General features: G+C 39.0%; 1 protein-coding gene across 4 annotated transcripts in view; it reads left to right on the top strand.

Moving 5' to 3' along the window:
- Positions 1–13,871, top strand: part of SORCS1 (sortilin related VPS10 domain containing receptor 1) — a 595,404-nt gene that overhangs the window by 517,671 nt on the left and 63,862 nt on the right. The window lies entirely within an intron of this gene.

Here is a 13,871-nt window from a genome sequence, read left to right as displayed (position 1 = left end):
CGAGGCGGGCAGATCACAAGGTCAGGAGTTCGAGACCAGCCTAGCCATCACAGTGAAACCCCATGTCTACTAAAAGTACAAAAATTAGCTGGGCGTGATGGCGGGCACCTGTAATCCCAGCTACTTGGGAGGCTGAGGCAGGAGAATCGCTTGAACCTAGGAGACGGAGGTTGCAGCGAGCTGAGATCACAAAACTGTACTCCAGCCTGGGTGACAGAGCTAGACTCCGTCTCAATAATAATAATTCATGTAATAGAAGGGAGAATTACTGTTAACTTTGGAGGCAGGGTGATTGGAGAACTTTGGGTGTACTGACAGTTTTCAGCTGGTTCATCTGGGTAGCAGTTAATGGATGCATTCACTTTGCAAAATTCAAGTTGTATATTCAGTGATTTGTACATTTTTAATGTACAATGAGTACATTACATTAATGTACAATTTGAGTAATGTACAATGTTAAGTACCTTTTACTCAACAAAAAGCTTACTTAAAAGTCATTTTGGAAATCCATTTAAAATACAGTACTTTATATTTACGTCTTTGGGCCAAAAAAAAGGAAAAATAAGAAAAACCTTTCTGGTACGCTTAGGGCCAAACTTCCACCCTGTGTGCACGGTGAATGTGAAGGTTCTCTTCCCAGAGACGTGAGGCACCTGATCCTGGTACCCAGAGGAGTGTCATCTTTTGAAGCAGCAGATGTTTATACTAAGGCAGAGTTCAGAGAGCTTTTCCGTTTCTAAGAACACAATATAGCAAGATCTGAAACAAGAACTTTCACTTCTGATTAGCTCCAGCCTTCGTGCAAATGATAGAGAACACACTTCAGGGACAGAGGCCTGGTTCTCATCTGTTCAACTCTGCTTTCCGTGTAACAAAGATCATCATCAGGCATCTCACACTGGGTTGAGTGATGTGGGAACAGATTGGGGAGTCTGGTTCGAAGATATGTGAATTCGTGCCTTCTGGGCACAAGAAGGAAAAAAGATAACAAGTCAGTTCATTCCACTTGAGTGGGCAAAGCTTCAACAGCAGGGATGAAATCTGCTGCCTCCAGCTGTCAGATCTGGCTCCTTGACGCTCTGTTCTCCTGGTGCAGAGCACCAAGCCAACAGCACATTCTTCATATCAGGAGACCCTGGGGACCTCACATGTGATTGTGAGATGCTGTGCTGATGATTCAGACTCCTTCTCGCAGAAAAAGACCCTCAGTTTCTCTGTGACCCTCTGGATTATATATGTAGGCATGGGAGATGCACGTGATTAGCAATGCAGAATGAAGAGACACAGAGTGTCTCAAAAGTTGAGGAGAATTGACACTTGACACAATAATAATAATGTGGTTATCCAACATTCATTGAGCACCACTGTTCCAGTTTGTGAGGTTTTTCATGAATTATCTTATGTAGATCTGACAGCAACTCTATGCAAGTAGGTGTTACCATTATTGTCATTTTATAGATGGCACAGCTGAGGCACAGAAAGGCAAGTAACTTACCTGAGATCACACAACTGCTGACTGTTAGAGCCTAGGGTCTAATCCAGGATCTGTGGTATCTTGTCTTTCTACTGCTTCTTTATGGTGAAGGAACCATTTTCTAAGAAGAACTTCATGTAGCTCCTAAGCCTCTATAGAAACCCATGGCTGGGATTATCAGTAGTCACAAAGATCAAGGAGTAGAAAGAAAAGGCTAAATCATCAATGACCAAGCCAGTTTAGCCTGTGGCTCTTATATTCATTCTTAGACACTAATCAATAAATGTACCAAAATTTTCCCCCTGGCTTCTCTGAGAATACTAATGGCTTGGGATCCATTTGTGGAAGAACACTTCAGCAAAGAGAGATGTGAAATCCTCTCTGGGTTCCCCCTCTTTGGAAAATGATGCCTTCGTTGAATGCCTAGTGTGCCTGACACTGTTTATCTATTCTAAAGAATATTGCAAAAACATAGGATATGAATGCAGCACCCAAGGAATTTAGAATACATGTATTTCTTTACAGGCTTGGGTATAAATTAGGCTATAATATTTTTTAATTAAATCCAAACCAAAAACAAACAATCCCTGGCATGTGCCCCTACTGGCAATACATGGTGTCTTTATTCTCCTCAAAATCTCTATGAGTGCATTTCTTATTTAAATTTGATCCTTCTGAATTTACTTTGAAAATAGTGCCTGACTCTTGCCCCATTTCTGGTACCAACTCTTTATAAAAACAGGGATCTTAAAGTCATGCTTCTGATGCCTGTAAAAAGCAAGTCTTCCAGGTACCAAAGAAACCTAGAGGTCTCTGCTAGGTTCTGATAGGACATCACAGTGTGATTAATGCAAAAGATTCACCTCCCCAAGTTGTTACAGTATTTTTATTTTCATGTGAGTACCAAAGCTTGTGCCTCTATCCATCTTATATCATGGTTCAACTTTCTCCCACAGTCTTGTCTTTCGTTTATGGGGCTAGGTTGGGTTAGGGACTGATCTAAGCCTCTTTTCTTTGCCCCAGTTACTTGCATACAAACCCCTCCTTGTAATTTCCATCTCCTTTGCATTTCATCTAAACCATCAGAGACCTGAGGCATCAACTGTCTCAGCAAATAGTTAGATATTTGTGTTTGTTTATTTGTCCTTTGATGAATATTTTACTAAGTGCCAATTTTATATCATGTACTTTTCATTCATTAATGGACTTACTTTAGTTTGTGGGAATATATGTTTTGGTTTGACTAGGACCTCTGTTATATTGAGTTTTAAATGAAAATCTAATGACATGAAGTAGAAAGTGCCCAATACCTTATATCTATTGGAAATAAAAAAGATTAATAATAAATTATCTAAATATAATAAATTATAATGCAGTAATTTATTGCATTATTTTGTAATAATATTTTTGGCATCCCCCAGTAAACTATACTGGGGGTATAGTTTAAAGTAAGAATCATGTCACTCCTGATTGCAGTTCCCACATCTCTGTACAATGTACCTAACATATTGATAGAAATTCAATAAATGTATCTGGATTTGGATAGGCTTCCCCAAGAAGCATAGAGATAAAACTGAAACTTAAAAGGAAAAGACTCTTAACATTTGAAAACCAGTCAAAACATGGTAAAATCTTCATCTGAAATCTAAATCTCTTCCTTAATCCTTTCCTAGTGCATATCCTAATTCTAGCATAAGAATATCAATGAAAACATTGCTAAAACCAGAGCAAAGATAACTTCTTATTGACAGAAAATAATTAAAGGCTAGGTACACTGATACTAGTTTGCAACTTCATATACAGTAGTATATGCTCAAGCCAGAAAATTACAGATTTAATATATGCAAGAAATGGGTTCTTTCCTGCAAATAGCATATGAGGTCACCCTCAAAACCTAGATTACAGAAATGCTTCCATAACACAATTCCTCCAAAATCCCACAACTTGGCTCACCTGATGTGTTACTCAGAAAGCCACATAGCTATTCTGAGGTTGATGAAAAATTCCAATGTCATCAATACCACCTGCCTCATTTCCTGCTGCTTTTAGGGTCCTCTCCAAGTGTACTCTCATGAGAGAACCTTCATTAGCAGCACAAGGCAAAGGAGCAGTCGTACTTCCATCCCAGACTCACTGTGGCAGATGAAAGAAGAACACACGTGCGCACACACACAAGCACACACAATACATTTAGGCATCATTATTGCCTTAAAAATAAAGAACAGTTAATCCAAGAACCGACTGGAAGAGTAGAGAAGTCCATAAAGTTGAGTCTAAGATGCTGAACATTTTCAAACTATACCTGACTTTTAGGAAACTGATCGAAGGTGTTTTGCACTGAGATTCAAGCAGGCAGTGAGAGGTGGCATCTCTGTGCTTGGAGACTCACTCAAGATGGATGTCCTCTGGACCACTAATGAGAACCTAATGAGCCTATAGACTTTCAACACAATAACTCAGCTTCCCAGAGAAATCCAATGCAAGGACCTGAAGGCACAGGATAGATGGCAAAGGCCCTAATCAGTCTGAAGAACTCAACAAAACTGATTTGGGAGGCATTTGTTTGAGAGAACTGGTAGGCAGAAGTAGTATCTGCGTGTTAAGGAAGATAATTAAATCTGTTTTAAACAGCTGTAAGAGTAAAGAGATGCAATTCTCTGCATAATTTAAGATTTTTAAATTAAATCTAAGGCAAGGGACGAAAATTAAAACTTTGATCTGTATCTCATTGTCTTAATACTTCAATTTACATACAAAGACTGAAACTTAATAAGGAAAATTCATGATTATCACTTTTGTGAGATTTAACTCCAAAACGTGAGGACTGTGTCCTCGTTAGACAGATTTCAATGATTCATAATTTCATATACATTGAAAGACTTAGGGGAGCATTAAAGTACCCACAGTGTAATAACACTTCATAAATATTGCGGGATGCTGTCAACCATCAGATGGTAGAGAAGATGGCTGTTGATAAAAATTTCTACGAGATACTCACTCGTCTGAATTCATGACAATTTGACCTACTTTCTCATCTGGAGAAAAGGTTATTTGGAGCCTTTAGTGGTGGCACAAAGGGTTAATAATCAGTGTTATGTTGAGGCAGGCATCAGTTTCTTTTCTTTCTTTTTTTTTTTTCAGACACACCCTGTTGCCAGGCTAGAGTGCAACGGTGTGATCTCAGCTCACTGCAACCTCCGCCTCCAGCGTTCAAGTGATTCTCCTCCCTCAACCTCACGAGTAGCTGGGATAACAGGCACGCACCACCACGCCCAGCTAATTTTTGTATTTTTAGTAGAGACAGGGTTTCACCATGTTGGCCAAGATGGTCTCGATCTCCTGACCCTATGAGGCAGATATCAGTTTCTGAGTCAGCTTAGTTCTGACATAGACACCTCAACTGTTTTCTTCTTCCATACAAAGGAGTGGAAGCTGATTTCAGTGAGCCTTGAAGACTTGAGGTTTTCTCGTGTGTTACTCCTTTCTCCATTCAGCATTATTCTCTTTGACTCTAGCAAGGAAATTGAGCCACTTAATTTCTTCTCACTTGGTGTTGTTGAAGGAAATGAGGCAGGCAATATGGGTTGTATTTAGCTAGAAGCCTAATGTCTGAAGTTCAAGTTGGATTGGTCAGCAACCCTTTCTAAGGCTCCACTTTTCTCTCCCCTGAAAACAAATGCAACTATATTGGAGTATTGCTGTTCTTTAGGATCTCAATGAAAAGATGTTTGCTAAGAACTTTAGTCTGACTTGTATACCTGGCTCATTACTGACAGTTCCAGTTCAGCAAACATCCCAAGGCTGGATTCATGAAATAGTCTTCAGTTTGAATTTTCAATCTTCTAGTCTGCCTACTTTAGGCCCTGACAATACTAATGTCCCACTTCATCCACCTGGGTGGTCACCAGCCCTGAATCAAGGTTTCATCACACCATGCAATCCTCATCTGAGTGAGTAACTTCCTCAGGCTTCTGGCTTTGCACTTTGCCATTTGTTACTCTATGACCCTCTGCTCAGCTGCTCAGTCCTCAAGCTGGTCTACCATTAATGTGCAGTGGAAAGTCTCCACCTTATGACAGCAGCACTTGAGTAAGTTCTGCATCTTTACCTGAGATCTGAGCTTATCTCAGCAGCACAAATTGATGTTAGAATATATATGTGTTGATTCACAATAATGCTAATAACAAGAATAATAGAATTGTAAAAATCACAGATTATCTGACTTGGAAGTGACAATTAGGATCATTGGCTCTTCCCATGTTTAATTTACAGGTAGCGAAATTGAGGTCCAAATAAACAATGTTTTTTGAAGGACATAAAACTAGGTCTTCTAATTCCCAGGTTGCCACCTAACTTTTGTAGGGCACGTCTTTCACATGCAGCACCTCTTTAAAATGAATTTCACAACAACCTAATAATTTAGAAGGGGGATGAAGTGACTTCCAGGGCAAGAAATCATATATCCATTTCATAGAAGAGGTCTTATGGCTTGGTTAAGACCACCAAGTGATACTAGGTATAAAAATTTAAGCTATTTAAACATGTTGACCGCATAATGCTAAAAACAGTATAGTGATTCCAGTGTTATAGGAATGGTATCTGTGTCCATGTGCATTCTCATTGATTAAAATGGTATTCACCAATATGTTAACAAGGTAATCTGTGGGTGATATAATTATGGGTGATTTTAATTTTCTTTGTCATCATTTTATGTATTTCTATATTTTACCAATGAATATACCATGCCTTTTTTTCTCTTTTTTTTAAATTTCTTCTAACCATGCTGACATATTTCTGTTACATATTTTACTACTAGGAAAACCTGGTTCTATAGAGATTTATTCCTAAAGGAAACTTCCTCCTATTTTTAAAGTATATATAATTTTGTTCTAATTACATAGCTGAATGTTTTTACTTTATGAGTGAATTTCAAAAGTCATTCAAAAACATTTATAAGATTTATGTCATTTGGCAGCCCCCTAGTTTTCCAGCCAGAGCCTGCTGATGTAATTCCTACAGCCACCGTGCAGTGGTAACAGTATAGCAGTGCCCCTTATTATCTAAAAAGTGCTTCCAAACTGCAATGGGTCAAGATTCTGAACCTCTCTATACCACAATATCTAGATAGAGTACAGAGGCCCCAGCTCATAGTCATTATCTGCTTACACACGCTAAGTATTCCTCCTGCCTTATATATTCTGTTCCATTTTAAACCAGACACCAACTACAGAACACACAAAAGGGAAATTTGGGATTCAGTGAAATACATGGTACTATCACCCATTTCCAAGGGAAGGATTAAACCACTTTGTGATGTTGCTATTGGAATGTCTTGATCTGGGCATTAGATCCAGAAGTATTTGGGTTTTTAGTTAGTCAAGTCCCAAGGATCTGAGACCTCACAGAAGGGCCCGAAAAACAGCCATCTTCATTTCATCTGAGAGAAAGTGAAATGTCATAAATCTAGGCAAATGATTTGGTGTGTTCAAAGTGTGCTGTCTCTGGAATTCCTGGCCTTGACAGATCTGATTTCTCTAGAAAAAATGTAAAACCTTCTGCACTATCCTCTTCGCAGTGGTGATTCTTCATCTCCCAGGTCAGAACATCCAAATTCACTGTAGGTTTTGCTTGCAGAGAAGCTCAGGAGGTGTGCACATTTGGAGAAAGACATGTGCTTTAGAAAACCATCTTTGAACAGACAAGAGGAAAAGGCTGACAATACTCTGTAATTATGCAGGGATTTGAACATCTTGAAGTCACTGTCCAGAGCTCAGTTTTGAAACTGAAGGAACACCTATAGGGCATGATTCAAACCAGACATCCTGGGAGCACTCTGTCCCAGCTGCTCTGGTGTGGAAACTTTGGCTTTCAGCAGTGGCAGCACCTCTTGGAAGAGAAGTCAGAGAGGACAAATAACTTGCTTGGGAACAGAAGACAGGTTGTGTGTAGCTGCCTTTTATCCTAGACTGGTTTTTTCTTGTTCTATAAAAGCTCAGTTTACTATTATAAAATGTCACATGAGAAGGTCCAACACAATTACAACATTTGTTTCCTGATTAGTCATGTTAGACTTTGTCAAACACTCACACCACCAGGAACCCTCACAAACACATTTTGAAGCTTCTGGGGTATTTTATAGAGCCTGGCATATTACACTGGGATCATCTTACATCACTTTGGCATTCCTCTAAAGGGTTGTAGTTAGCGAAGCTTACAAAGTTCTTTGGTTTCACACATCAGTGAATTCATTCTTTAGCACCCATCTGGGAATGAGCACCAGAGTAGTTTGAGTGTTTTCTGTGAACGAGTTGTAAGAGTGCTGGACTCAGAGTTAAGAACAGCCTGATTCAAACTAGTCTTGTGACTCTAGGCAAATTTGAACAGGTCTGAGTTCTTTCAGGGTTGAAGATTGATATGGTTTGACTCTGTGTCCCCACCCAAATCTCATCTTGAAATGTAATCCTCATAATCCCCAGTGTTGAGGGAAGGACCTGGTGGGAGGTGATTGGATCATAGGGGTGGTTTCCTCCATGCTGTTTTCATGATAGTGAGTGAGTTCTCAGAGACCTGATGGTTTTATAAGTATTTGATAGTTCCTCCTACACACGCTGTCTCTCACATGCCAGCACACAAGACATGCCTGCTCTCCCTTACACTATGATTGTAAGTTTCCTGAGGCCTTCCCTAGCCAGGTGGAGCTGTGAGTCAATTAAACCTCTTTACTTTATAAACTACCCAGTCTCAGGCAGTTCTTTATAGCAGTGTGAAAACAGACTGATACAAAGATTAAATAAGATAATATATAGAAAGTAGTTGCTATTATTTCTGATACAGTAAACTTTCAAGAAATGTTTTCTCTCTTCTCCCTTAGTGACCACCCAGGGGATCTTATAGAGCAATTATTTTCCTTTTCTATTTTTTTTCTTTAATGAGAGAGTGTTTCACTCTGTTATCCAGGCTGGAGTGCAGTGGTGCAATCATGGCTCACTACAGCCTTGACTTCCTGGACTCAAGTGGTCCTCTCACGTCAGCCTCCCAAAGTAGTGAGATTACAGTCATAAGCCACTGCACCCAACTAGATCAATCTTACTTGCACTCTCACTTTGTGTACAAAGTCACATGCCATAGTTCACTGTTCTGAATAAACACAGGAGGATAGCTTTTCTCTCCATGTATTTACTACGCTGGCTGATGAAATCTCTTCTTTGAATACCAGGGTACATTGAAATGTTATTTCCTTTTCCACTTCTTATTGAGACTTGCTAACCTGAGTCTACCTCCTTAGAGTAGGGTGTGCAGGATAATGGTGAGTTACTTTTATTTCATATGCTCTACTCTGCCTAAATATCCTTAGTCATATAAAGAAATGGCTGAAATAATCTGATTTCCTTTCTGTCACTCAATGCTGCTTGATGATGTGTGAAAAATCTTACTTTGTGGTCAAAAGAACACAAAAATAACAACATAAATTCAGCTGGTTATATTCCATCATCAGTCAAAACAAAGTCTGTGTTACATTGGTTATTTCCAATGTATGTAATCCATACTAAAATATTTACAGTAGTAATAGAGGTATAATGTTGTATTTTGTAATGTTTCTTGTGTTATACAGTCCTCTACCCGCTTTTAAATTTGGAGAAATAGGTATTTCCCCTCATTCACTCCTTTCTTTTAATCCTGCTGATCCCTTCCTGCCCCTCACTTCACTCCACTTCCAGGGTAATCAATATTAACAGTCTGGGCTACCTTTGCTATCACCTTTCTCCGTACTCACACAAACACACACAGATTTATTATATTTACTGTGTTATTTGTTGCTTTTTTTAAATTAAAAATGGTTTATACTAGTGATTTTTCTGCAATGTAATTTGCTCATACAAAGCTTGAGTCAGGGCCACTGCTGTGCTTGCATGGACCAGGTTCTGATATACGAGCCTGGTATCTGTCTACAATGGGTCTCTGATGCCTTAAGGGACATCTTCGAGTCTCATTTCTGGACTGAGGCTGTCCGTGTTGAGTTTCCATAGCATTTATTTTCCCATTCTTCTGTGAATCTGTGTTACAGGAACTGATAGGTTCACACACCTTTCATTGCTCAGGTTAATATTGGCTTCCTGGTGGCCATTTGATATATTTGTTTTTCTATTCTAGAAGTCAGCAATGCCCTTGGAGAATAGAATCATCACGTGGACTTCATGTGGGTTTTGTGCCTTTCTCAGGAACTTCTTTTGAACTAGTCTTCTCAATTCTGTGTCTGTATTAGGACATGTGACTAAAGAGCATTAGATCTAAAGAATTTTATAATAGTCTAGATGTTTGCCAGCCTGGATTTAGTTTCAGAAATGATTTCTTTTGATTTATTAGATTGAAGTATTTTTCACTTAATTATACACATGACTTTACTGACTACTGATTATGAATACCAATTGTTTGTCATATTCTCTATCTTCTTTATGGCTTAAACATGATACTGTTTTACTAGCGGGTAAACAGAAGCAGAGTGTTGAGTAAATGCCAACCTATCATTGTTAGAGAGGAAGAGTCAAAGCCAGGAATGCAGTCAAACAAGAAAAGAAAATAATACTTTATCTTTGTTACCACCTTCCTCTTGGTCTGAGAGAAATATTGCAAGGAATTTCAATTAAAGAAACTCAAAGAGAACTGAATTGAATAGGTCAAGTCAAAGCACAGATCTTCTTAAACCCTTTTGTAGGTCTCTAACTAGCTGCGTGACTTTATACATCTTACTTAACCCCTCTGTACTCCAGATTTTCTGGTGTATCAAACATAAATAACATCTGTCCTTTCTATCTCCTAGGGTCCTAGCATCCACATGAGATAATATATAAAAAAGAATTTTGACAAACACAATAGAAATGTGCAATTTTCAAATTATATGGAACTAAAAAGGATCTTTTGCAGGCGTTGCATTAAGGCACTGAAGATACAGCCATTAACCAGACACTTCTCAGACCCGTGGAGTTCACACAGTCTACCCTAGTACCACCCAGCAACTCATTTTTCTAGCGAAGTTTGCTAATCTTGTCTGCATATGTATTATGACACTTTTGTTTGTGATTATGCTCCAGTCCACGAACAATGAGTTTAGTCTTTCCATTCCCAGCCTTATTACAACCTTAGTATTTACAATCCTAAAGCATCCTGGTAAAGCTTTTTCATCATATTAAAACCAAGTAAGAATAGCATCAACTTGTGCTGTAGTGTTCATCTTCAGATGAATCTGACCACAAGAAGACCTAATATTCAACAATCAGAATGAGAGGACCTCAGCCTTTGCTACAGCCCAGCATCGGCTGCAGACCTCAGACTGCAGCAGGACTGGGCATCCTCTCAGAGGCCTCAAAACAGTGCTGGATCTTGGGTAGTAGTTGGACATCAAGATTAAGAAATAAGATTAAGAAATAAAACTCCTAAAAGAGAGGTTGATATCAAAGGCTCAGAATTACTGATTTCAAAACCAATAAACTATGAGAATTAATTTTGACAGAAAGGTGCATATAATTTTCTGCTGGAGCTTGTTTGTTTGTTTGTTTGTTTGTTTAATCTACTATCATCTATCCTAGAATACCTCCAAATTGGCTTTCCGGCACACTTGGATCCCCTTCCAGTTCATCTCCATATCATAGCCAGAGTGATCATTTTTAATTAAAAATATCATCATGCCATCTTCCCTTAAACCCCTACTTAGAACACTTGAATCATTAAGTTGATCTCACAGAATAGGAGAGTAGAATGGTAGCTACAAGAGGCTGGGTAGGGAGACATTGGTTAATGGGTCCAAAATCACAGTTAGACAGGAGGAATAAGTTCTAATGTTCTATAGCACAGTACAGTGTTAACTATCATTAACAATAATTTATCATGTATTTCAAAATAGCTAGAGGAAAGGAATTTGAATGTTTCCAACACAAAGAAATAAAAATGGTTCAAGGTTATAGATGTCACAGTTACCCTGATTTGATCACTACACATTATATACATGTATTGAAATATCACATATACCCCCATAAATATATGTGACTATTATCAATTAAAATTTTACAAGCATTAAAAAAATTAAAACACTTCAATGGCTTCTCATTGCTCTTAGGAGAAAGATAAAATCAGGAATTTGACTCACAAGTCCGAAAAGGTATTTTTCTCTGCTTTAACCTCATTTGGTAACATGTTCTTGTTCTCTTTCTCTTTTTCCTCCTTCTTTTTTAATTTCTTCAACTGTACTATCTCCCTCTACCACAGGGCCTTTGCACATCTGTTCCCTCTGTTCCCTGGCCTACACTCTCTCAGTTGTACCTTATTCATTCATCTCCTCCATTTGGTTAATTTACCTGCTTCTTTCAGGTATTCTCAGCTCAGATATCACTTCCTTTTGGAAGCCTACTTTGAAATTCCCAATCAGATCAGCTCTCTAGTCCTGCATATTGCAAAAACTTACAACTCCATGTACCTTTCCTTCATGTCACCCTGCAATAATTTTTATTTGCATAATTAGTTAATTAAAGTACATGTGTTTCACTAGTGGTCTGTAAGCTCATGAAAGCCCAGGCCATATTTGTTTTGTTTGTTCGGCTATTGCTTGCTTAATAACATTTTCCATTTGGTGACTGACATGAGATAGACACTCAATAAATATCTGACAGTTGGGTGAACGAATGACCAGAGAGTTGGTAGGGTGAGTATGCCTAGTCAATAGTTATTAGGACTTGGGCTGTCATCCCTTTGCTCGGTTTCTTTTTCTCTGAAAGTGGCTGGCATCCTTGCTTCCAGCAGTCATTTGAGCCCAGGAACACCAGAATCTAATGAGAGATGAGCCCCAGTATGAAGCTGTTACAGTGGTATTAGTCTTACCACTCACCTGAGAGCTCCTGAAGGAAAAGGCATGGAATCTAGTTTGTCCACCTTTAGTGGAAAGTGACAACAGGAATATAATTTGCTGCCTTCTGCTGTCATACACGGCCCCTTGACATTCTTATCTCTTAGTGCAGAGTCCAAGCCCAGAGGTCTGTCCCAACATCAGGAGGTCCTGGGGACTTCACATTTGGTTGGAGAATTCCATGCCTTTGTCTTCAGGGGCTGTCAAGTGCATGTTAAACTTAATACCTGATTCTATCATCTAAAGTATGATCTGTTATATAATTATATGTAAAATACCTGACCTAACACCCTAATAGCCTGACTCTAAAGGAAACCTTACTAATGCACTAGTCCAAACTTTGAGTAGCTCCATCCTTTCACCTGTTATATAGGCAGAGAACATTCCATGAATGGAGAATGAAGAATCCTATCATGAAACAAAACGCAGCAAGACAGACAGTAGACATCAAGAGAGATAGAAATCGAAGGGCTTTTGTGTAACTGGTCTTGATGCAGGACAACAAAAGGGAAGTGATGAAGACCAGACAGAAAGGGCAAGGCAAGGTAGACTCAAGCAATGGCAGCCAAAGTTGTATTCTTCCCACCTGTGTGTCTGCTCTCTCTCAGTGGAGGCTGAAGTAGAGTTGACTGAAGGTGTGAATCTCCCCTCTGTCCTTTTGCAAATGATGGCCCCTGCCTGATGCTCACTCTGTTGCCACAAAGTACATTAAACTTGTCTGTCTCCCTCTTCCCTCATGTCCTCCCGCTCTCTAGTGGAAACTGCATTCCTTGTTTTATTCCGTGGATAACCCCAGATATCCTTGCTATTTCCCTCAGATACTTGCTTCAAAAGTGGGCTCTCTCCCCATGCCCACACCTAGGGCTGTCTTCCTGGTAACTCTGTTAAAAACTAGGAGTGGAAACTAACTGGAAACAGAATGAGAAGTTGATCAGTCCACTTTGGTTGTTTAAATGAAGGACACGTCAACAAGAATAGTTGACATTTATATTTATTAGTGAAGGGAATTCAAGTAAGTGCACAATGTCTGGGCTTGTGGATATTTATTTTGTAGTTTTGAATGGAATTTCTCTTTTTACCCTAGGGTAGAATTTGTGCCTGTGTACTTATTGAGAGTCCACTGCTGTGAGTCCCACACACAATGCTTGGCTGGGCATAGAGCAGAGGAGTAGGTCACACAGATTCATAGGATTTGAACTACTTTTCTTTTCCCTGTGAATTAATCTTTTAAATGTCAACATTTTAAACTTGGCCTTTTCAAAAAATATGATACCATATGAACCTTACTTAATCGAAAATACATTTCTAGTTCAAAGGTTTTTGTTTTTTTCTTTCCTGAAAGTGGGAAAGGCTAACAGCAACAACAAAATTTGTTAAAGGATGGACTGTGTGTGAAGGAAGCTGGTTTTTGTCAATGGGGTCTAAGCAACATTCTTCCTTAAGAATCTAAACTGTTGTTCCAAAAGGCCATTTCTTTTTTTTACAGGTCTGGGATTTTATAAT

This window comes from Macaca thibetana, chromosome 9 (assembly GCF_024542745.1).
Source record: "Macaca thibetana thibetana isolate TM-01 chromosome 9, ASM2454274v1, whole genome shotgun sequence".
Taxonomy (NCBI): Eukaryota; Metazoa; Chordata; class Mammalia; order Primates; family Cercopithecidae; genus Macaca; species Macaca thibetana.
Note: the sequence above shows the minus strand (reverse complement) of the source record. Positions and strands in the feature narration are given on the sequence as shown.